At 52.0% G+C, this 22,957-nt stretch overlaps 1 long non-coding RNA gene across 1 annotated transcript; it reads left to right on the top strand.

Moving 5' to 3' along the window:
- Positions 1 to 232: 232 nt before the first annotated feature.
- Positions 233 to 22,817, top strand: LOC147911302 (uncharacterized). Its single transcript, XR_015551243.1, has 5 exons — positions 233 to 305; positions 2,431 to 2,475; positions 4,766 to 4,905; positions 19,718 to 19,867; positions 21,898 to 22,817. It is a non-coding gene; the product is annotated as an uncharacterized LOC147911302 (long non-coding RNA).
- Positions 22,818 to 22,957: the final 140 nt, after the last annotated feature.

The following is a 22,957-nucleotide window of genomic DNA, read 5'->3' as shown; positions in this document are numbered from 1 at the left end:
GCAATGGATATTAGCTCAGGCTTAATCTTCCTCAGCAAGATAAACAAAATAAAAAAATAAAAAGCACAACCTCCCCACAGGAGACAGGCTCCGGCTCAACAGCGGAGGCTGGTTCTGCCCAGGCATCTGACTACCTGCCCCCCTGTCACTCAGGAGACCGGGCGAAGAACTGTCCAATCAGCGGGGCAGCGGCGGCAGGTGGGCGGGGCGCTCCGCCGGCGTCCCCGCGTGCCACAGGCGGGGCGTCTCTGCGGCAGCGGGCCTGAGGCTGGGACCTGCCCCGCCTGGACGCCAAGACTGGAGTGGTGAGTGTCGGGGCCAGGTGTCTGACCGGCGCCGGCACCCCGAAGTCCACTGCGGAGTCTGCGGGCCCGGCCCGGGCGCCGCCGGCAGCGTGGGGGCGGGGCCGAGGCCAGGCGTCCGTCCGTGCCCGCGCGGGGCCTCGCCGAGCATCTGTGGGCGGCCGTGCGCCCGCGGCCCCGCGTCTACCCGGATGGCCGGTGACAGCGAGGATGGTCATCGGGAGAATCGTACCTCAGCCTCCAGGGCTCGTGCTTGGGGGACCTGTGGTCTGTGGGGTCCCCAGCCCCTCCATTCTCCCAGGGGGCACCCTTTTTCCTCCTGAGTTTTCCAAATGCTTGGGGAGCAGGGTCTCAAACCCCCGACCTGTCCACCCAGCCTAGCTCTTCCTAGGGCTGGCCAGAAATCCCTAAGTTTCCAGACCTTTCTCCGCCTTCCCAAACGCCAGCTTTCCCTTTCTGATTCACAGCGTCATTATCAACTATTTTTCCGTGGTGCGTTTCAAACAGACCCAAAATTTTAATTGTTTATCCTTTTTCCCCGAGTCATGGATGGCTCTTTTTCAAAGATTTATTTTATTGTCTGTGCATATTTCCCATGAGAGGAGAGCAGAGAATGACCACCTGGAATCCATCCTATGAAATCCTTGTACCCTCGGCCAGGCTCTCTTTTGGGCACAGACATCCTACCGGAAGGCCTTGAAGTGCAAATTTTCTTTAGTGTTCCAGCCTGTCAGCACTGCCCCTCCCTGGGTTTGTCGCATTGAAAAGATTTACTTACTGACTTGAGCCTCAGGTTCTTAAAAAATTAAAATTTATGTAATCAGTAGAGCTTGAAAGACAGTATAAAATATTAATGAAGAGGCAAGAAATAGGTGAATTTCAGGAAAAAAATATTCTAGTATTACATTGAATGTGTTAAAAATTCTTGTTTCCCTTTCTGCCTCCCCTGAGCATGTGTAGTCATATTGTGCCGTCTGTTCTTTTCTTTGGGGTAGAGTGTTTTCAAATGGAATTCCAGGGCTTAGACTTGAGCACCAGAAGTGTTAAGTATGACTAATTCTTCATAAAACAATTTCTTACCATGGAAATAATAGTTAATATCGTTATTTTTTGAAAGTAATAACTATTGGTGGCTTTTCTTGTTGAACTAGAAAAATGCTTTACAAGTTTCTTCCTTCCTTTGCACATAAACTGTGGGTTTGTGTGACTTTGCTGGATTCTTCAAACACTGGGTTGTGCCATTTACAAGATCACTGTGGTCCAAAGCAACGTGACTGGGAGCAGAGGCCTGGGGTCAGGGTCTCTGAGCTAAGCCCCCCTTGAGCCTGCACAGGGAAGTACTTGAGGGCCCACACGTTCTTTCTGCATGTCGTCTCTGCTCATACCCACTGAAGAAGGAGCCTTTCTGCTGAGAGAAGCTGCAGAGCCCTGGAAAGCTGGGAAGGCACCTGCACAGGGGGAGGGAGTTGCTGCCCTTCCTGAGGTGGTCCCTGTGCTCCCCTTGGGCCTATGTCTACACACAGGGTGGAGTTTTGCACCCACAGTGTAGGTGCCCGCAGAGTGTAATTTGTGCACATTGAGAAAGTCTGTGAAAGTCAGGAGTTCTGTGTCTAGAGTAGAGTGTATGAATTTGGGGTTCATTTGAGTCACAACCTTAAACTGCATCCTGTTGAGAGTTTCCTCACTTGTGAGAGTGGAAGCTGAGAGAGGGAGCCCTTCTCTTCCTCCCCGGGCAGAGGAGGGTGTGTGAGCTCCCAGAGTGCATTCCTGTGGCTCCTCAGGTGTCCCCACCGTTCTGCACCAGGGACTGACCCACTCCAGGGCTTCTGTCTCCACCAGAAGAGTTTAGAATGTGTTTAACTTTCTGAATGTGGCTTTCCTTCTGTCCTGTGGGAAGCAGGCTGCTTATCTGCTGATTCCAATATTTGTGTTTCTTTCCTTTGGATTCCTGTATCGACTGAGCAGTGCAGCCCTGTGCCTCTGTTCTTCCTTAGCACTTTGTAATTTTATTTCCTGTATGAGAAATGACATTTTGAGTTTCTTGGGCTTAAAAATGTGAGTTGATGGAGAGGTATAATGTCAGTAAAGCAAGAAAACTGGAACTAAATAGAAATTTTGTTCCTTTTAGGCAAGAGGATGTCAAGATGTGAGATGAATGTGTTCAAGTTTTCAGGTACATTTTTCATTTTTACTTCAGTGTTTGTGTGTGCACATTTTGTCCCTAGAGAACATTGAAATTTAAAAGGCTAAAGCAATGGAATCCCTGTTTTAATTGATGTGAAGAAAACTAATCAAAGCTTATGTAAATCTTTGAAAATCCTACTACATTGAAGGAGCTAAATCCTAACCCCTATTGCATTATAATGTGCTGCTTATTCCTGAAAATACCCCCTGTATGAGATATAGTGGGAGAACAAACTGGGATGCAACTTGTCCTTTCAGTTAGCAAGAGATTTGAAAATTTTCATTTCGTATGGTCTACTCTTTTGTAACCATTAGTGGCTTAAAGGAATTAAATCTTAGAATGGTTTCCTATGCACAACAGTTAAAATTAAAGGCTATTAAATGGGAAAACATGGTATGTGTAAACTTCTCTGTTTTAAATAAATCTGTAAGATGGAAAAATCTAAGAGTCACTGCCAACATTTCTGGGTCCCCTCCAGCGCTGTTACTCCAGCCACCCCCAGTACACGGTTGTGATCATTCTTGAGCTTCCTGTTGGTGTTTCTTTATATAAAAACAAGCCATTGTGAATGCATATTTTTTTACCCATGTTTGTCCTTGTAATGAGCGGTCAGACTCTGCACTTTTTTTTTTTTTTTTGTGAGGAAGATCAGCCCTGAGCTAACATCCATGCTAATCCCCCTCTTTTTGCTGAGGAAGACCAGCTCTGAGCTAACATCCATTGCCTAATCCTCCTCCTTTTTTTTTCCCCCAAAGCCCCCCAGTAGATAGTTGTATGTCATAGTTGCACATCCTTCTAGTTGCTGTATGTGGGACAGGGCCTCAGCATGGCTGGAGAAGTGGTGCGTCGGTGCGCCCCCGGGATCCGAACCCGGGCCGCCAGTAGCGGAGAGCGGGCACTTAACCGCCAAGCCATGGGGCCGGCCCCAGACTCTGCACTTTTTGATGTGTGCTGACAGCTTATGCCCCCGCTCCCCCTCCTCCCCTCTTGTCCACACCTGGACAAGCTGAGGAGAAAGTCCAGAGGCTCCCTTCTCTGGCATTGGCTTCAGATCCAACCACACAAGCCCCTGTCTGTGTGCAGAACTCTTTCCCTGGTCTCACCCCGGCAGAGATTTCTTGCTTTCACCAAACTTTTGTCAGGCTCCTGAACCTTCTCTTAGGCCTGTCTGTGCACTTCCTTATAAAATCCAGTTTTAGCAAGAACCTTGCTAAGTCAGTTTAACCAGAACCTCCACCCGAATGTCTGATCACCATCCAGATCTGCTCAGGCTCCTCCTCCTCCCCCACCATCCCTCAGGTGTTGTCTGATCACTCTGGCCTCTCTTCGGTAAGAATCCTGTTAGGTCAGGTTAGCCAGAAACCCCAACACTTGTTTTTTCTCTTAGTAATTTTCCATCTCCTGACCCCCACCATGCTGCCTGGCCGTGAATTCCTGCTTGCCCATGTTGCATTCAGAGTCGAGCCCAATCTCATTTCTCCCCCACTGTAAATCCCATCACGGTGGTCTCTACACATTGCAGTGGTTCTGAATAAAATATGCCGTACCATCTTTGACAAGTGTCATTGAATATTTTTTCTCTAAAACCCCCAACCACAATAAAAACCCAGGCCAGGCTCCTTTCCTTGCTCTCTCAAGCCGTTTCAGAGCTACTTGAGATGCCAGCCCTGTTTTCCCCGGAGACCTCTATTATGTGAGTCATGCGACTTTTCCTACCCTCTGTGTGTGTGGAGGGGGGCACACACCACCATCAGTCTCTATGCGGGAACCACAGCACTTGCCAGTGAGCAGTAAAATTTTGAAAGAAATGTCTTTTTCTGAGAAATAGGTCTCAACAGTGGCCTTTAAATACTCAGTAAACCACGTTGGAAACAGATGTGCTGTCATCCAGGCTTTGTGTTTCCATTTGAGCACAGGTGGAGTAGATTTAGCATAATTCTTAAGGGCCCTTGGATTTGTGGAATGGTAAATGAGCATTGGCTTCAACTTAAAGTCATCAGCTGTGTTAGCCCCTAACAAGGGAGTCAGCCTGTGCAAAGGCCTGGGGGGTGGGTGGACTGAGGGGGAAGGGAGAGAACAGGACCAGTTACAAGAACCAGAGGTCAGAGTGTGAGACAGGAGTTGGGGAAGGGGCCAGGTCAAGGTCCTGCACACTGTGTCTGGGAGTCAGGACCTTCTCCTAATTGCAGTCAGTGGGGGAGCCCCACTTCTGGTTGGATCTCTAGAGAACAAGAAGGCACTGCCTTACCCCCCCCATCTGTCTGTTCACGGCCACCAGACCCTGGCCAGGGAGCACGAAGTGCTGATGCAGAAGTACCTGCACCTGCTGCAGATCGTGGAGACGAGAAGACAGTGGCCAAGCAGCTATGGCAGCAGATCGAGGATGAGGTGATCGATATCGAGCGGCTGAAGGCAAAGGTGACTGCTGGCCACTGGTGTGGAGGAGGCTGGCCGGGGGGCCTGGGTCCAGGTTCAACACTTCAAACGCTGGGCTCCTGCAGGATCAGGGGGACACATGACAGGCAGGGGGACCAGCTTCCAGCCACAGCTATGCCAGCCTCCAAACTTAAATTCATTGATGCTGGCAGAGTGGGAAGGTCCTGAAGTCAGATCTGAGTTCAAATCCTACCTCTGCCACTTGACAGTTGCAACCTGAAGTACATCCTCCAACCTCTGTGCCTCCAGTCTTTCATCTATAAAACAGGCTTTTTATATTTACCTGACAAGGTTGTGAGAATTGAGTGAGGTTATTTGTGGGCAAGTACCTATTTACTGTGCTAATGACCACATTGACTAAGCATTTCTGCAGTATCAGCCCAAGACTCTGGGAGCACAGGGTCCCTGGTAGGTCATTAGAGTGTGGGCTTCTAGCTCAGTTCCAAGCAGTCCCTTCCTTCTGCCTGTCATTAGAGATCCTGCAGGGGCTCACTGGTCATCGGTCTAGAGGCCACGCTGTTGCTAGGTTAAGCCTTCTAGAACTTCGCTACTCAAAGCGTGGTCCATGAAGCAAGAGCATGTTAGAAATGCAGAATCTCAGGCCCTGCCCAGACCTCTGGAATCAGCATCTGCACTTTCACAACATCCCAGTTGATTCCCATTTACATTAAAGCTTGCAAGGCGCTATATCTCGGTCCCTTAGATGCCCCTCACCAGCTGTCTACCCCAGCACTGAATGATCTGATTGCCTCTCCGCCCATCACCTCACCAGTGTGCTCAGGAGCCATCTAGTCACATCACACAAGGACCATTGACTCTGAGCTGAGGACGGGAAAATGGAAACATAGATTCTAACCAGGGTTGGCTACATGATTTGTAGGGCCTGATGCAAGGGGAAAACACAAGGCCCTGGCCAGAGTCAGGGAAGTCGATCTCCCCTTCCCATGGCCCACCACGTGACCCATGGCAGATAGGCAACCCCCACCTTCAACCTCCAACCTCCTCTAACCTCTGTGCTGTGATACACTTGGTACCTAGATGAGGAGTGGGCAAGAGGCCCGTGCTGAGTCACCCACCTAGTGCCCAGGCATTGTCTCCTTGCCCTGCCCTGAGACACCATGGGGTGTGCACTGGACCCACTCTCTGTACCTATACCAAGGCCCCTGCATGGCGTGGAGGATGATGGTGGGGTGCAAGTCTCTCTGGCTGACTCAACCCAATTGCTCCCAGACAGAGGGTAGAGGAGGTCATGGGTCCTGGGGTGCCAGTGTGTGGGGAGTGAGCAGCTGAGAAACCATTCCAGGGAGGCAGGAATAGGCATGAGCTAAGGCTCCACTCCCCTGGGGTGTGCTCCATTGTCCTATCAGATATCACTTACCAAACACAAGTTCCAAGAGAAAATGATTAAGAACTTCAAGGTTGCAACTGCAGAACTTGAAGCCCCAAGCATGGGGCCTTCTGAGCATAGGACCCCATCACACGCCCTTGAAGCCAGCTCTGCCTGGAATGTTCAAAGATCTGAAGTTTCCAATTCCACCTTGTGGTGCTGCTGCCAAGCTCTGAACTAATGGTCACATCAGCTCGGAACTTGAGGTTGAACAAAAGTTTCAGATTCCACACACCTCCTCTACCCTGCACCAGGCTCTGTCAGACATGCTTCCTTAGTCAGTCCCCATAACCATCCTCATAGGATCGAACAAGGAAGCGGGCTCAGAGAACTCAGCTCACCTGCTCAAGCTCACACAGCTGGGAGGTGGCAGAGCCAAGACTAGAACCCAGGTCTGCATGTCTACTTGCCAGTCTTGCCACTCTACTCATAGCCTCTTCTCATGTGGCTCCTGGGATGGGGGCTTGTCCCGTGTCTAAACCATCTGGTTCACTCTGAGATCTATCCTAGCCCTACACGTATCCCTGAAGCCAAGCTGAGTCCTTGCTAGGGACCAGGGAATAGGTCTAGGGACCAGCACCAGGTTAGTGGCTTCATGATCAAAGGTGTCCGGGTATCATTCATTCACTCGTTCACTAACTGCCTAAGATCAGCTGACCACTGGCTTCTCTTCCCCAGGCTTCTCTTCTCCATTACTTGGGGCTCCAGCTAGTGCTCCCTGGTCACGAGCTGTGCATCTCTTGGCCTTTGCACATGCTGGGGCTCCTGTTTGGAGTGCCCCTGCCACCCCCACGCTTCCCTGCCTTGCGGAATCCTACCAAGCTCGAATGCCTCCTCCTGGGGACTCTCATCCCAGAATGTGCTCCGTGCCCCCTACTCCCATGGCTTTCCCACCCTCAGCATGCCATGGCAGAGCTGGCTCCTCGGGTGTCTGTCCCCCACCTGGCCTGGTGGGACCTCCTTGAAGGCAGGGGTGTCTTTTATCACTCTCTCCCTTCTGCCTTGCACATAGTAGGTAACTCAGTAGAGGCTTGATGACTGAATGGGCATCAGGCTCTGTGGTAGGCAGTAAAGAGATGGAAGTTTCTACCCTTAAGGTCTGATTGTGCTAGAGTGTGACTGTCACCATAACAGAGCTTGTGGTGTGAACCCAGGTAGGAAATGAATCATTTTATGGCCAAAGAAGGTGTGGGTTCTTGTTGCATGTGGCCTTAAAAGGTTTCAGGGGTTGGTAGGCCAGAGAAGGGGTGGGTGCGAAGGGTAGAGTCCCTCTGGTGCTGTAGAGCAGAAAGCAGGTTAGTTGTGAGTGAGGGGTGTGTGTGTGTGTCAGGGTCGGAGTGGCAGCAGAGGCCCATTTGGTGGGAATTTGGAGCAATGTTTCTAACTGAGTGCATTACTCTCCAGGGCAAATGACTTGTTTAAAGAAGACTTTGAAAGAAAGATTAGCTTAGTAAAGCTTTCTGGCTGTAGTCTCCTTCTCTCTCCCTCTCCCTCTGCCTCTCTCTCTGCCTCTGCCTCTGCCTCTCCCTCTCCCTCTCCCTCTCCGTCTCTCCCTCCTCTCTCTCCCTCCTCTCTCTCTCTCTCTCTCTCTCTCACACACACACCCTGCAGGGCGGAGGGCACCTGTGTGCTCTGGAGGGGCTCCAGGAAGGTGAAACAGCCCATTTCCCAGGAAGTAGGCCATCAGGTAGGCAGGAGGCGCTGAGGAGGCAAGTAAGTGATGAGTGACACTTGTGACAAAGACAGAGGGTCTTAGAACATCAGAGCTGGGAGGGATCTGAGAACTCAGAGGTCCACAGAAGAGGAAGGGACTTATCCAAGGTCACTCCAAGGTCACTTCCAGTGCTGGAATCCAGGCTTAACCTTGGGTCTCCTGGCTGTAGATGCTTGGCCTGTGCCTGCCCCACAACTTATTCTTTGCTGGGGAGACAGGCCCGATAAAAGGTGCATGTTCAGGAACCACTGTGTCACCTGGATGGCCTCAAGCTCTCATGGTCCACCTGATAGCCAGAAAAATTCCTCAAGCCTCATCCCATGTATTCCTGAGGATTTTCAGGGTCTTCCATTTTCATGGCCGCCTCTGGCTTCCAATTCTGCTCTCCTCACTTCTTGTATCACTTCTCACAGTGACTGTCTTCACTCAGTCTTGACTGCTCCTTACCCCCGTGTGGTCACTCCATGTGTCCGTCAGGTGGAGCTAGATTCTGCTGCAATTACAAACAGCCTCCAAGTCTCAGTGGCTTAAAACAACAAAGATTGCTTTCTCTCTCACACTGTGTGTCCATTGTGGGTTCTGCTCCACAACATTCTCACTCAGAGTCAGGGACACAGGCTTACGGGTCTCCCACTATCAGGAAAGTCACCAGTCCCATGGCAGGGGAAGCAATGTGGCGAATGGTGCCTGACAGCTCTGCTCACATTTCATTGGACAAAGCAAGTCACATGAACACACTCAACTTCAGGGGCTTGGGAAGTACAGTCCTGCCCTGTCCCAGGAGGAGAACCAGAGTATCCAGGAAAGCCCTAATGACACCCAACTGGCTCCTCCTCCACTCCCCAAGCCCCCAACACCAGCCAAATATAGACCAGACTTTCTGAAAGGCTTAGATACAGTAGAAGGGGTTTCCAGTACTGAAACAGAAAATGGCTTAAAGGTGAATAGAAGACATTCTTTCCCTCTTGTCACTCAGCCTTTCCTGCTACAGGGATTTCTTGCTGACCTCCTCTCCTCACACTGGCCTCTCTCCACATGCTTCCAACTACCATTTTGTTGTTGGTGGGGGTGTTCATAATCCCTTTATCTGCCAAGACCCTCGCCCTGCATCTAGTGATGTGCTGGAGCTGGCTCATACCAACTTGCAAGTTGGTTGTGAAATTTTCAAGAATCTTGCAAGCTTGTTATTCACCCTTTGGTAGCTTAAAATGGGCCAAGGTAAGAATGTCTACACCATGGAAATTGGCCAGTGCTACCAGTCAGAGCTTTTGTTACAGAGAGCTGCTCGTTAATCCTTTACCAGTATACCCTTGTCTATACTTTTTTCAGGACCAGCTAAATACTTTGCTGGGCCCAGTGCAAAATGAAAATGCAAGGCTCTTAAGAATTTCAAGGCAGCAACAGCAGAGCCTGAAACCAGGCATTAGGCCCTTCTAAGTGGGCTGTGCACAGGTCACACATTGAGGACACTGGCCCTGTCTCTACTCCCTGTATACTCTCCATCCCCGGAGCCCCCACCCACAGCCATGTCTCCCTAGAGGTAACGGGAGAGCATACCCAAACAAAAGTCTGCACAGAATTTATTAAGCAAAACTATCCAGCTCTGCTCAGTCTCTTCTCTCCCATCTAAACAGCCCTCTTGGGCCTCATCTTTTGTAACCAAAAATCTCCAAGGACCATCTAAAACAAAGGGAGCATCCTCCTCTGAGAAGAATCCTCCCCTCCTCTAGAATCCTCAGTTTGGCACCATTTCATTGTTTTAATAGCTATTTTTCTCCCATTTATGATTGGAAGTCAGTTGGGACGGCTCAGGCAGCCCTAAAGGGCAGGGTAGGAGCTTAGAGATGGTGGTGATATTTTCCTGACTTGGGAGCACTCAGAATCCTGGAAGGCTGACTCTGCAAGAAACTGGAGGGATCTTTAGTTCAGGGTTTAAGGTAAAACTGTAGCCATGGAATCAGGTTTGCAAACCAACTTTGGCATGGAGAGGGCCACCTTGACCCCTCCCCAGGCAGCCCCTCTGCAGGGCCCACTCTGTGCCTTGAGTCTTCTTTCCCATGTTCCTCCTGTCATCCCCATCCCTGCTGCCCTGCACTCAACACCCTGTCGTACTCTGCATCTTTCTTCACACCATCCTCTCTGCTCCAATTCCTTCCAGCCTATAGCACACCTGTTGGGCTCCTTTTTTTTTTTTTTTGTGAGGAACTTCAGCCCTGAGCTAACATCCATGCCAATCCTCCTCTTTTTGCTGAGGAAGACTGGCCCTGGGTTAATATCTGTGCCCATTTTCCTCCACTTTTATATGGGACGCCACCACAGCATGGCCCTACATGCGGTGCATCCGTGCAGGCCTGGGATCTGAACCCAGGCTGCCAGCCGCGGAGCTCGTGCACTTAACTGCTACACCACGGGGCCAGCCCAATTGGGTTCCTTTTTTGTCCTGCAAAACCTCTGAGTAGCGCTTGTGGCTTCCATGGTGAGACCCTCCCACTGCAGGAGGTGTGCACCTCTGTTCTGGCCTCACCTTGTTGGAGTATAAGTTACCTCTGTGGGTATCTGACCCCCTTCTTAGGCTGGAAGCTCCTCCAGGGAAGGGATCTGACTAATCCACCTCCGGCTGTTTCTCACCTGTGCCCAGCATGGTGCCCACCACAGAGACTCCATCAGGACATGCTGACAGGATTCGCACAAAGGGACACAGAGATGGGCATCTCTTAGCCTTGGAAGAGGCCAGAGGGAATGGAGAAGGAAGGAGAGAGAACTGAGTTGTGTGGCAGCTGTTTGAAAAGCAAGAAGTACAGAGATCTTTAGCAAAACCTTCACTGCTAACAAACAAGAAAATACCCTGGAGTAATTCCTCCACCAATGACTGCACTGACTAAATACATTCTGGATTAAAGACACTGTCTCCAGAGAGGGGAGTGGGGTGGCTCAGGAGCCAATGAGCAGTGCCCCTAAGGGGTGTGGCAAACGAGGGTTTGCCTCTGATGGGCCAAGAAGTCCAGACTGTGGGGTGGCAAGTGGGCAAGGCTCAGCTGAGATGCCAGGCATTGAGCCATGTTGGGCAGCCAGAGCTGGACTCTAGCCGGCGAGTTGGGGTAATAAGCCAAAGTCCAACTCTCCATGGACATCGTTGACAAGGGTCAGCTGAGCAGGCCTTGGATGTCAGCCAAGCCAACCCGGATCCAAAGCAAATGCATCCCCAGAAGGGACCTGCAGGGTAAGGGAAAGGCTGTCTCTGCGAGCTCAGTGGGGCTGGGGCTCCTGCCGCCATCCTGGCACTGGCTAGTAGCAGGGGTGGGCTGTGGCCCAAGGCTTCTGTAGGGTCCCCAGGCTCACAGCTCTCCAGAGCTTTGCCCACCCAGCCCGATCCTTAAATCAGACTCCCAGACTGCCGGTGCTGCCTGTGCAGGGAGCGGAGCGCCTGACCTGACTGCATCTGGTTTTTGCTCTTGTCCCTGGGGAGTAGATGTCCTGTAGATGCCTCTGAGAAGAGCGCCATCAGTTTTACATACAGACTACTGTTACACACACACACACCCCCCACAATCCTAAAGAGAAAAGGATACCACGTGCAAATCCCAGAACTGGCAAAGAGAGCAGACTGGCATGGGGGTGATGACATCAGGGCAGTGAGGGTGCTCACTGGGCATCCACGTGTCTCTGAGCTCTACACGAGCCTGTGTGTCTCTTAGCTCTTTAGAGTTCAGATCCAAGAACAGCCATTATCTCATGTGCCAAGGTTCTCAGAGACTCGAAAAAATAGAAAAGACTGCATCAGCAATGAATATTTTTCCATTAGATATTTTCAGCCACTCTTCAAGCACAGGCCAGGGTAGTTTTAGCAACGCGGAAGTGGAGAGCAGGTAACTGTCCCATTTTGCTTTCAAAGTGCTCCATTCACTCAATTGTCAGAGCCCATTCATCCTGCGGTTCAGCAAGTGGCCTTGAGGGGACAAAGCCACATGCCCTGAAAAGGGAGCAGAGCTGGCTCTGTGGCATGTTTGTGATTTCCTGAGCTACTATCTTTGGACGTGTGCCACACAGCTCAGGGGTGTCTCTGCACCCACTCAGCACCTTCCACCCCCTGCTCTTATTGTACTGAGAGAGAGAGCCTTGGGTGGGGGTTTGCCCTCAGGGCACAAACTGCTGGGAGAGGGGATGGCGGCCTGTGACAGCTCCCCGAGGAGGACAACACCAGGGGCCTCCAACAGCCAAAGTGCTGGGTCATCACAGAGGGAGGGAGCAGAGAGCACACGTGGAGAATGGGACCAGGGAGGGGCATCTGATGTGGCAGAGAAAGACAGAGACCACTGCAGGTTGAGGGGGACAGGCTCCTAGGCTGGGGCTTCCCTGACTCCCAGGGGGGTTCACCCTTAGCCTGTTTTCCTGTCCACAAATGGGGTGCATGACATAGTCCCTTTGGCTTCCCCTCTGTCGTTCAGCTCAAACCCCAGACACATTGGGGAGGTTCCCAAGTCTCCGGGGTGGTAGGAGCTGAGGGTGATGAGCAGGGGCAGAGGAGGAACAGTTGGGAGGGGAGGGGGTTGCAGGAAGTCTCTCTGGCATCCTTACAAGCTCATCCTGGGAGAGGAGACTCGGGCTGTGTTCTGGAGCTGGCTGGCTGGGGAGCGTGGGCGCGGAAGAGGGTGCTGGGAGGCGAGCCATGGAAAATGTGGCTGCCAGGGGTGCTCAGAGGCACATTACCCAGCCTGGTCCTAAGCTGCCAGTGAGAAGGCGTGTTCCCCAAGGCTCTTTAGGTGATGACAGGGCAGGTGCTTGGGAGAATCTGGGTGTTTTTGCTTTTCTAAGTTCTCCCTCAAAAGGGGGTGGTGGAGAGCGAGCATTTACTGAGCACCTCCTCTGCACCAGGCCCCCAAATTGTCTCATTACTTGCAGGGGTGACTTCATCTCACCTTCAGATTTTACAGGAAAGACCTGAGGTTCAGAGATGTTAGGCATCTTGCTGGAGGTCACACAGCTGAGGAGCAGCATAAGGCGGATTTGAGCCTGCTCTGTGTGGGTCTCAAGCCCTAGCTATTTCACTTCATCAGTGGCATTTCCTCTGAATTCTCCAGATCCCTGAGTTCCTCTAAGATCCCTTAGGGTCACCCCAGCAGGTGGGCACTGAGGGTGCCAGGAAGGCTGGCAATGAGAGCAGCTCCTGTCCTCTGCCAGCTTCTGGGGCGTGTGACCTACGTTTAGAAAAGCCTGTGTTTGGTTTAGTGCTCTGTTGTCACTGTCTTGAAATTTTGTCATTTTTTAACAAGGGGTCCTGCATGTTTACTCTGCACTGGGCCCCACAAGTTACATAGTCCATCCTGCTGATGGGGTTTTCACATAAGGTGTCACTTGAGAAAGACGTTTGCTGCTAGAGTCCCATGGGCGGTGGCAGCCCCTGCCCTCTCCCTGGGCCCCTCAGCTCTGCTGGACTTGGGGGCGGGGGCCCATTGGAGGGGCAGGAACTCCATGGCCGGAGCTTACCCTGTGCCTCCTCTGTCAGTGAGGCCATCGTGTGTTTGCACCAGATCTCTACCAAGGCCCAAAGACCTGCATCTCCAGCTGACCAGCTGGGGCCTGGGTGAGCAAGCAGCCCTGGCAGAGATCCCCAGCCCCTCCTGCCCCCGCCTACACCTGAGAAGTCCCTCTCCAGGGCCCACTCCTCCAGGCTGGTGGCACTTCTATCCTCCTGGGTTGTAACAGTAGCCCCTTAAAACCCGCAGAATCCCTCAGAGGGAGCAGAAGAGGAAAGACAAGTTGGCAAAAGCTGTTTTTCTAGGAGGAAGAGATATATTTTTAGTTTCTTATCTACTTTTCCCTTTTAAAAATAATATATATGAACCCATTTGAGAAAATTTGACAATCTAGAGAAGCAGAAAATGTTGAAAGCTATATCAACTATAGTTCTGCTTCCCAAAGATAACTACTGTAAACACTTTGGTGTGTTTTTGTCAAATTTTTTTCTATGCACAGATCTTGGGTTTTTTCCCCCCAGTTTTATTTACATAATGTCACACATAGGAATATTGAATTTCAATCTTGATGTGTTTTTTTTTTTTACTTAACATTATAGCATAAGTGTTTTCTCATGCTGAAAGTATGATTTTGGTGGCTGTATGATGCCCCAGTACCTGTGAGCATGCCATCATCCATGCAGCCATCTCCCATCATTGGCTCTTAAAGTTGTTGTAAATTTTTGTTACTAGAAACACTCATCTCTGCATCTGAAATATTCATATGAGAGAGCGTCTCCTTGGGACAGGTTTCCAAAAGCAGAATGACTGAAACAAAAGGTAGAAGCACGGTCAAGGCTCCCACTCCGTCCACCCTGTGTCACTGCTCTCCGAGCTGGCTGCACCGCCCTGACGGCCCCGAGGGCTGCACAGCAGGACCCCTGCATCGTGCCTCTCCCACACTGAGTGTGACCGTTTTGTTGTTCACTTTCCTAAGTCAGAGAGCCCCGCTTTTCCCCAAGGTCACAATGAGAAGAGGCCCTAGAAAGACGAGCTCTGCACTTCCTGTAGTTGCGTGGTTGAAGGTGCCGTCCCTTGGGTAGTGGAATGCCCTGCGTAAGCTCCCACTTAGAGTTTATTGCAAAGGAAGCACGTTTTTCTTTTTTAATGGAGTTTATAAGCAGAGGTTTCAGTGGGTCCATCCCTGTCATCAAGTATTGAAGGGCAGGTTTGGGGAGATTGGCTGGGCTTTTGGGGGCTGGAAGGCAGGGTGTTGTGTATCCAGGAGGTTGGGACAGAGCGGGCCAGCAGCAGACCCACCTTGCTGAACCTGGGGAGGCATGGAAGGACAGGGACACACAGATAAAGGGACAGACAGCTGAAGGGACGTGACTCAGGAGGGCACGTCATGTGGGGGAAGCCCTGGAATGGGGGACTCAGGAGATCTGGTCCAGGCCAGCTAGTGACTCACCTTATGACCTCGGATGGGTCACTTCTGTCACTTGTGGGACACATTGGGAGGGAGGCCTCTTGGGGGAGCCAGGGCTGAGGGGGATGTGGAGCTGCAAGGCAGTTACCACAGAGGCCTCAGCTGACCCCCGCAAAGCTCCGGAGCTGGGTCGCCCTTCAGACCCTTCAGGCGGTGGGGCACACCACAGCACCCACAACAGCCCTCTCTGACCTCCCAATGCACAGGTGTCAGACTAGGTGGGGACCCGTGTCTATAAAGATCTGTGACTCTGATGTGGTCCCAAATCCTGGGGCCACCTATCTGGCCCTGGATAGGGCAGTGGTGCCAGAGTCATCCCCAAAGGCAAGGGTGTCTCTGGGTGGGAGGTCTGAGCCTGGCCCTGACCTCCGTGAGTGGGGTTGGGTAACTGAGGGCTTGTGGGGCATCTCCCCAAGCAGACCTGTTGGCCATCCTGCTGCCCATGGTCAGTTTCTGTCAGGAGTTGGTCTCCAGCCACCAGTACAGCCTGCAGATCCTGTCCCACTTCAAGCAGAACAGTGACTTTGACAAGCTGCTAAAGCACCATGAGGCCAAACCGACTGCAAGGAGAGGGTGCTGGAGACCTTCCTCACTGACCCCATGTTCCAGCTGGCACCTCGCCCTGTCCTTGAGGGCGCATGCCTGGGGAGCCTGCTGGGGGGCCATGGCAGTGAGGGCCCCAGCTGGGAGGAAGCCACAGCTGGGGCCACCAGGGGGCCATGGCCAGGAGAGCCCAGGCCCTAACAGGCCCCAGCTCTGGGCTGCCTGGAGAATGGGGTTAGAGCCAGCCCCTGACCCAGCGGACCACAGGCCTGTCCAGCTCCACAGAGCAGGCGGTGTGGGAAGGTGAGGGGGAGCTCCTGGTCCTGAGCCCACCTCCAGGCCCTTCCTCCTGCCGGCTTAGAGCCTCAAGCTCTGGGCTCTTGCCCCAGACAAGACCCTGGAAGAGGCTCCACGTTAGAGTCTGAGATCAGAAGTGCTGTGGGTGTCCGTCCTCAGCCCTGCTCGTGGGAGTGCTGGGAGCTGAGAGAACCATTCTCCGTCTGCTTTGTCTCTCTCTCTCCCTCTCTACGTTGCTGCTCTCTCTCTGACTTGCTTCATCACTGTCTCTCTCCTTCCCCATCCTTGCCTCTGTCCCTCTCCCCCTGCCTCTCCCTGCTGCAGATTCCCAGGCACATTCTGACACTGCACGAGCTCCTGGCCCACTTTTCATGAGCACATCGAGCCAACAGCCTGGACGACGCCAGGGCTAAACTGGAGGAGCTGTCTGGGTGAGCCCGGCTCCCGGGTGCCCCCGCCAGTGGACAGGCCAGGGCTGAGGATGCTCCCCAGCGGGAGTTTGCTGAGCCCCAGATGGTAAAAGCTCATGTTCAGGTTAGGATCCCAAGAGGTAGGGGTTGGGGGACCCCCAGCCTGCCCCACCTCGAAGCAGAGTTCCCGGAGCAATCTGAGGAGTTCACAGCTCAAGCCCAGGGGGCAGTTGGTGGGATGGTGTGGGTGGTGTGCTGTCCCTGGCACAGATGGGGTTCGAGGAAGGGCCCTGGGCACTCACGTGGGCCCATCAGCCAGGGCAGGGATCCGCCCGGCGACTCACAGGCACTCTGCCAACTTCCTCTGTTCTCCAGTGTCAGTGTGTCACAGCCTGTGGTATAGGAGCCCCAGAGGGGGTCCTGGGTGATGGGCCTTCATGTGCCCAAGGCTGCAGTCAACAGCAGGCAGTGTCATGGGTGGACAAGCCCATGACTTGCCCAGTGTCAGAGGCCCCAGCCCACTGGTCAAGGCCTCTCCGCTGCCCCTCTTTCAGTCCCCAAAGCCCAGGGGGAAGCTTCCTCTACTGGGACAGAAGCAGAGGGACCAGGGAGGAGGCACCTACAACAGCCCAGGCAGCAGCTGACGGGGGGCCTGCACCAGGTGGTGGCAGTGGAGGTGAGGAGGAGGTTGAGATTCTGGGTGTGTTTTGAAGGTGGAACCAACAGGAGTTTCTGATGCATTAGATGTAAGGAGAGAGAAGATGGGAGTCAAGGGTGATTCTAGAGTTTTTGGCTGAGCAACTAGAAGGTTGGAGTTGCTGCTAACCAGGATGGAGAAAGGTGCAGGAGGGGCAGGTGTGGAGGGGGAGTCTTTCTTGCTTCACTGGAGCTTTACTGGGGGCATGTTGAGCTTCAGATGGACAACAGTGGTGGAGAGGACAAGAAGGGAGGGGAGCATTTGAGTCTGGAGTTGAAGGGAGTGAGCCATTTGGGAGCCATCAGCTCGGAGATGGTATTTAAAGTCACAAGACTGGTGAGATCACCAGGGGAGTGAGTTTAGGCAGGAACGAGGTGCGCACCAAGAGCTGAGCCCTGGGGTCTGCACCTTATGGAGGCCAAGAGATGATGAGCAGCCTGGTACTCAGTGATGGGCTGCCAGAAGCTGCAAAGGAGTCTCGGTCTGCAGCAGGTGAGGTCCAGTCCCCAGCCCTGCCAACCACTCAGTGCCCTAAATGGCTTCCCGAGTCCAGCAAAAGGCAGCCAGTAGGGCCACGGCTCCCAGCTGGGCAGAGGGAGGACCAGGCTAGACCAGGGCAGGGCACAGGCCCCTGAGTGGAGGTTCATTCAGGGAGCAGATGTAATCAGAGTGTGATTGCAGACTAACAAAAACCATTGTGGGGTGGGGACCCCAGTCCTCTCGTGCCTCAAGGAGCCAAATCCTGCATACTTCCTCAGGGAGAAGACTTGGCCCTCCAGCGAGGCTCCTCGTCACTGTGGGATGCCCTGTCCCGGTGCCAGCAGGGGTGAGGAAGGCACACGGGTGCCAAGGCATTTGTCCCAAGACTCTGATCCCCTTTCCCAAAGCCTACTCATCCTTTGTCCCCCCTGCTCACCTGCATCTGGCCTGAATACAGCCCTAGTGGCACAGAAGAGGGTTTTCTTGTCACCCTGACAGCAGCCCTTTCATCCTCCTCTCTCCCTCCCTTGGGGGACTGAGGAAGGCTCCCAGCCTGGCAGGAAGCCATCAGATAACCTATCCGCCCTGGCTGTGCTCAGAAACACTCCTCCCCTGGGGCTGGCTCTCTCCTACCTCTGGCCTTTGTCCCACTTTTTCTCCTGAACCTCATCTCTTGGGCTCACTGTAACCCAGGTCGTCACTTCCAGTTCCCCCAGGGAACTCCTCCCCAGCTGCCTGGACAGTGTGGCTCTCAGCACAAACCCCAGCGCGGGCTGGGACTAGTCCTGAGCAGCTGCAGCTGGCACTTGTCTAACAGTGAAACTAGTGTTGCTACTCTGGAATCGCCCCCTTGTTTGTAGCAAATACAGCCCTCCTCAGCAAAATCCCCACCCTCGTCAAAATAAATGGTTCTGCTTACCTTTGCTAACTTCCAAAAATGAATCCCTATCCAGGGAACTAGCATATCCTTGAAAGGTGCCTCCCTGTGCCCTGTCCCTTCCAGAAGAGGGCTAGGGCCTGGGCGGCTGAGAAGAGCATTGCTGGGAGGGAGGGACTGAGGCTTCTAAGGAAGAGACCCCATCTCCGTGCCCCAGTCTGATAACCAGAAAACAATGATAATAGTAGTTTTATAATAACACCTTTGCAACCAGTGATACTAGCAACAGTGATCACGGCCCTTTACTCAAGCACCTGCCATGTGTGCTGGGCCTGAGGTCAGCACGTGAAATGCGTTCTCTTCCATCCTCACTCCGACCTTCTACAGGTGAGCAAACTGAGGGTCAGAGGGGCCCAGTAATTTGCTCATCACGCTGAGTTCGTTAATCACCGATCCAGCTCGACCAGTGTCATCTCTCATTGCTGGGAGGGTTAAATGGGACAGTCTGTACTAGAGAACTTCGTAAGCCACGCATATTAACCAGCCCTCTTGGTGATCTGGTCGTGGTTGTAGAATTTGAGGCATCAGCAGACAAATAAGAGGTTTTATGCTTTTCTTGGAGTAGGTGGGGTACTTTTTCCCGACGCTCATCCTCCCAAAATTACTAACTTCCTAAGACTCCTGAAAACCCACCAAGGCTCTTAGCAAAGTTGGCAACTTATGCCTCTTTTCCCACCAATGCTGTTTTTAAAAAACAGTTAAATCGCGCCAGCTCCTGTACAGGAGGGGTGTTGCAGCAGTCAGAACAGGACAAATAGGAGAGTTGTCCTTACTTTCAGATAAGGAGCAAGGTGTGTCCTGCTCCACCCCAGACGTGCTGGAGCCTACTGGAGTCAGTCTTTCCATGAGCCAGCGGGATTGCCAAGTGCTCCAAAACTAAGCCATTCCAGGGCCCAAACACTAAGGAAGCAACTGTATAAAATGCTTTGGGGGAGGAGTGGAGATGGCAAGTGCAAAGGCCCTGAGGCAGGATGGGTGAGTGGAGTTCTATGGATGGAGATAAGGCCAGTAGTGGTGTGGGGGGCAGAGTAATGAAGAAAGGTTGTTTCCTGTACTCCCGTCCTCCTCCCTGTTTTGCCATCTCTGTTCCACGTGGCTCAGACTTTTAAATCAGACCTGCTTTCTAGCTATTAATCTCCATTTCCTTCTCTCTGAAATAAGAACACATTTCTCCTTGGGCTGTCAGAAGCATGATGTGAGATTATGCCCATAGAGTGCCCAGCACAGCAGGCATTCAATATGCATGCTTTCTCCCTCTTCATGACCACAGGCTCCACCTGAGTATCCTGGGTGCCAGGCCTTCTTCCTAGTTGGGCAGAGGCCCGGCATTCCCTTCTCCCCGAGAGGTGGGGGCAGCCTGTCTCTGACTTATTTTCTGTCCCCTCAGGATAATGCACAATGAAGTAAACGAGACAGAGAGCATCCAGGAAAACATAGCCATGGAGGGCATGTTCGGGGAAGGCTGTGAGACCCTCCTGGACACCAGCCAGTCTTTTGTGATACAGGGCATGGCACCATGCCTCCCCTCAACCTCAAGGTAGGCCCCAACAGTGTTGGCACTCAGGGACACCACCAGTTGGTTTGGCTGCCATGTGCCAAATCTGCCAGCGTGATTGCGGAGTATTCCAGGGCTGCTGGAGGAATGTGACAGCTGTATGTAGATGTCGGTGTCTCCACACATGGATGCAGATATTACTGGTTTTCACAGTTGCCTTCTCTCCAGATGTACACATGATTCTTCCCAGATGCCCTTGATGTGTCTGTGGATGTCATAGTAAACACTGACATGTCCTTTTGGGGAGAGAGGAGTGGAGGAGGACAGATACTGATTGGCCCCGTGAATCACAAGCATGTTCGGCATCCGAGGGGAAGTCGTGGGTCGGTCCCTCTGTCCCTTGCTCATCATCCTCGGCCCCTTGTGGGAGGCCGTGATCACAGCAGTTCTCATGGGTAGGAGGTTTCCTTCGCCCTCAGCCTCCACTCTCCTTGGGAGCTGTGACTGAGAGGCACAGCCCTGTGAGGGGGCAGCTAGAGGCTGTGACTGAGGGGACTGACTTCCAACTTGGAGACGTTAGAGCTGCAAGGAGTTTGAGGGTCACCTCTTCAGATTCCACTTGCTGTGGGACCCTCAGCTTTTGCTTGCATGCCCCCGAGGTGACCTCCACCTCAGACGGGCCTTCTGAGTTCCTTCTATCCAGCCCTGGGACTCTCTGAGCAGATGAAAAGCTCGCCAGCACCTCCTGCAGCCTGTGCAGCTGCCCTTGGCCTCCGCTGCCCTTAGCAAGGGTATCGTTGACTTGGAGTTTTGTCCCAAGCCCCTATGCCCTTTCCCTAGGCCGACCCTGTGACCTGCTGAGCCCAGAGCCAGCCTCCCTGTGTCCTGGCTCCCCCTGAGCTGCATTGGGCCCAAGCAGGAAAAGGCCCAAAGAATGACCTCTCCTGGGGTGGGCAGCCTCACCACACTCCAGGAATCTGCTCCATTGCCCTGATCCTAAGCATTTCCTCCCCTCCAGGTGGGGAGGATGGATGTGGAGACCAGACAAGGGGCCCCAGCAAGCTTCCAGGCAGTGATGGATGTGGGCAGGAGACAGAGAGGTGGCCCAGAGCAGGCCTGGGGAGATGGAGCGTCAGGGAGGGCTTCCCGAGGAGGCATCACTAGAATCGAGTCTTGAAGGGTAAGTAGGAGTGCACAGGGTGGATGGGGTGAAGGAAGAGCCTCCCAGGCCAAGGAGCAGCAGTCAGGAGCCACAGGTAACTTGCCCTGGACCTAGAGTGGGAGCAGAGAGGGGAGGCAATGGTAAGGAAGGAGAAGTGCTGGAGCCAGCTGCTGGCAGGCCTTGAAGGCCTGAGTCCCGAGGACAGTGAGGAGCTGGTGGAGTAAGTGGGGAAAGGAGGCCTGGAGCACATCTTAGGAGAGCGGGGACGGCAAATGGGTTCATCACAGTCCCCTGCTCTGCCCGGGAGTGGCTTCAGTGTGCACCTTGTTGAGGACTGGGGGCTCTGCAGCCAAGCATGTCGTGACTGATGGGTGATGTCTGCTGCGGCTGTGTGTGGCCACAGGTGCCCTGTGTCTCTTGCTCATCCCTCTGGGCCAGAGGCAGCTCCACACTTATCCAGCCTTCTGCCTCCCCCAGACCCAAATCTAAAGAGGTACAGCCTTTTAGATACAGGATACAACCTTCCTTAGAGAGGGAGTACAAACAATACCCTAGTTGGCCTAAATTCAGCCACCAATTAAGAAAGTCTTCAGGTTCAACAATATACTTATCTTAATTTCAATCTCAGAAACTAACTCCTAATCTAATACTGCATTAATCTATTAATTCATAGAAGTAGTACTGTTACTATAAGCAACAAGAATTATTTCTCCTTGCATAATCTTAGAACAGATAATCACCGAAAGTTAACAGTAAAATAAATTCAATCCAATAATTATTTATTACATTAATTGTTAACCCAACACAGGTAGGCATTCAAGGAAAGATTTAAAAAAGTAAAAGAAACTCGGCAAACACAGCCCCCACCTGTTTACTGAAAGCATCTCCTCTGGCATTTCTGGTGTTACAGGCACTGCTTGCCCAGTGACAAGGTGTAAAGGCCGCGGTGACTGGACCCTGCAAAGGCAGCATCATCATTTGTTGTCTAAATGAGAACTTGTATGAACGGCCACTCGAGGGTTTTACTCTCTCTTACTTTTAATCAGTGAAATTGACCTTTCCCTGAAGAGGCGGGAATGACAAAATAAGACGAGAAGAGCTTCAATTAATTCAGAAAACACAAAAGTAAGCCAAATCAAGGGATAACAAAACTTAAATGGACTAACAATTTTGGTCGGGGTGACCTCAGAGAAGAAAATAACCTCTGAGTGATTAAAATCTAGACCAGCTAGTCAAAATATTTTATCACTTATTGATCCAAAATATTGATCAACAGAACAAGTTACCCTCGGGATAACAGCACAATCCTATTCTAGAGTCCATATCCACAATAGGCTGTATCACCGCGATGTTGGATCAGGAAATCCCAGTGGTGTAGCCACTGTTAATGGCTCATTTGTTGAATGATTCAAGTCCTATGTGGTCTGAGTTCAGACCAGAGTAATCTAGTCGGTTTCTATCTATTCCATATTTCTCCCAGTATGAAAGTGCAAGAGAAACAAGACATACTTTACAAAAGCACATTCAAACTAATAGATATAATCTTAATCTAATATATATGTATATAGCCCTGCCTATGAACGGGGTTTGTTAGGGTGGCTGATTAATTGCATAAAAAGTAAACCTTTATAGCCAGAGGTTCAATTTTTCTCCCTAACAGCATGTTCATAATCAATCTTCTTTTATTAATTGTCCCCAATCTACTTTCCATAGCATTCCTTACACTAATTGAATGAAAAGTATTAGGTTATATATGACTCCGTAAAGGACCCAACATCATTGGCCCCCATGATCTGTGGAGACACGAGTATTTACGTCAGTGTCACCAGGCCATCAGCTGGAGTTCATATTGGAAAACGTACCTGGGAAGACACCCTACAAAGGATCCATTAACACATAACTGAACAAGTAATGTGGACTTTTGTCGATGACCATGTGAAAACGTACCTGGGATGACACCCTACAAAGGA

This window comes from Ceratotherium simum, unplaced genomic scaffold (assembly GCF_057802395.1).
Source record: "Ceratotherium simum simum isolate JZ-2026a unplaced genomic scaffold, ASM5780239v1 HiC_scaffold_43, whole genome shotgun sequence".
Lineage (NCBI taxonomy): Eukaryota > Metazoa > Chordata > Mammalia > Perissodactyla > Rhinocerotidae > Ceratotherium > Ceratotherium simum.
Note: the sequence above shows the minus strand (reverse complement) of the source record. Positions and strands in the feature narration are given on the sequence as shown.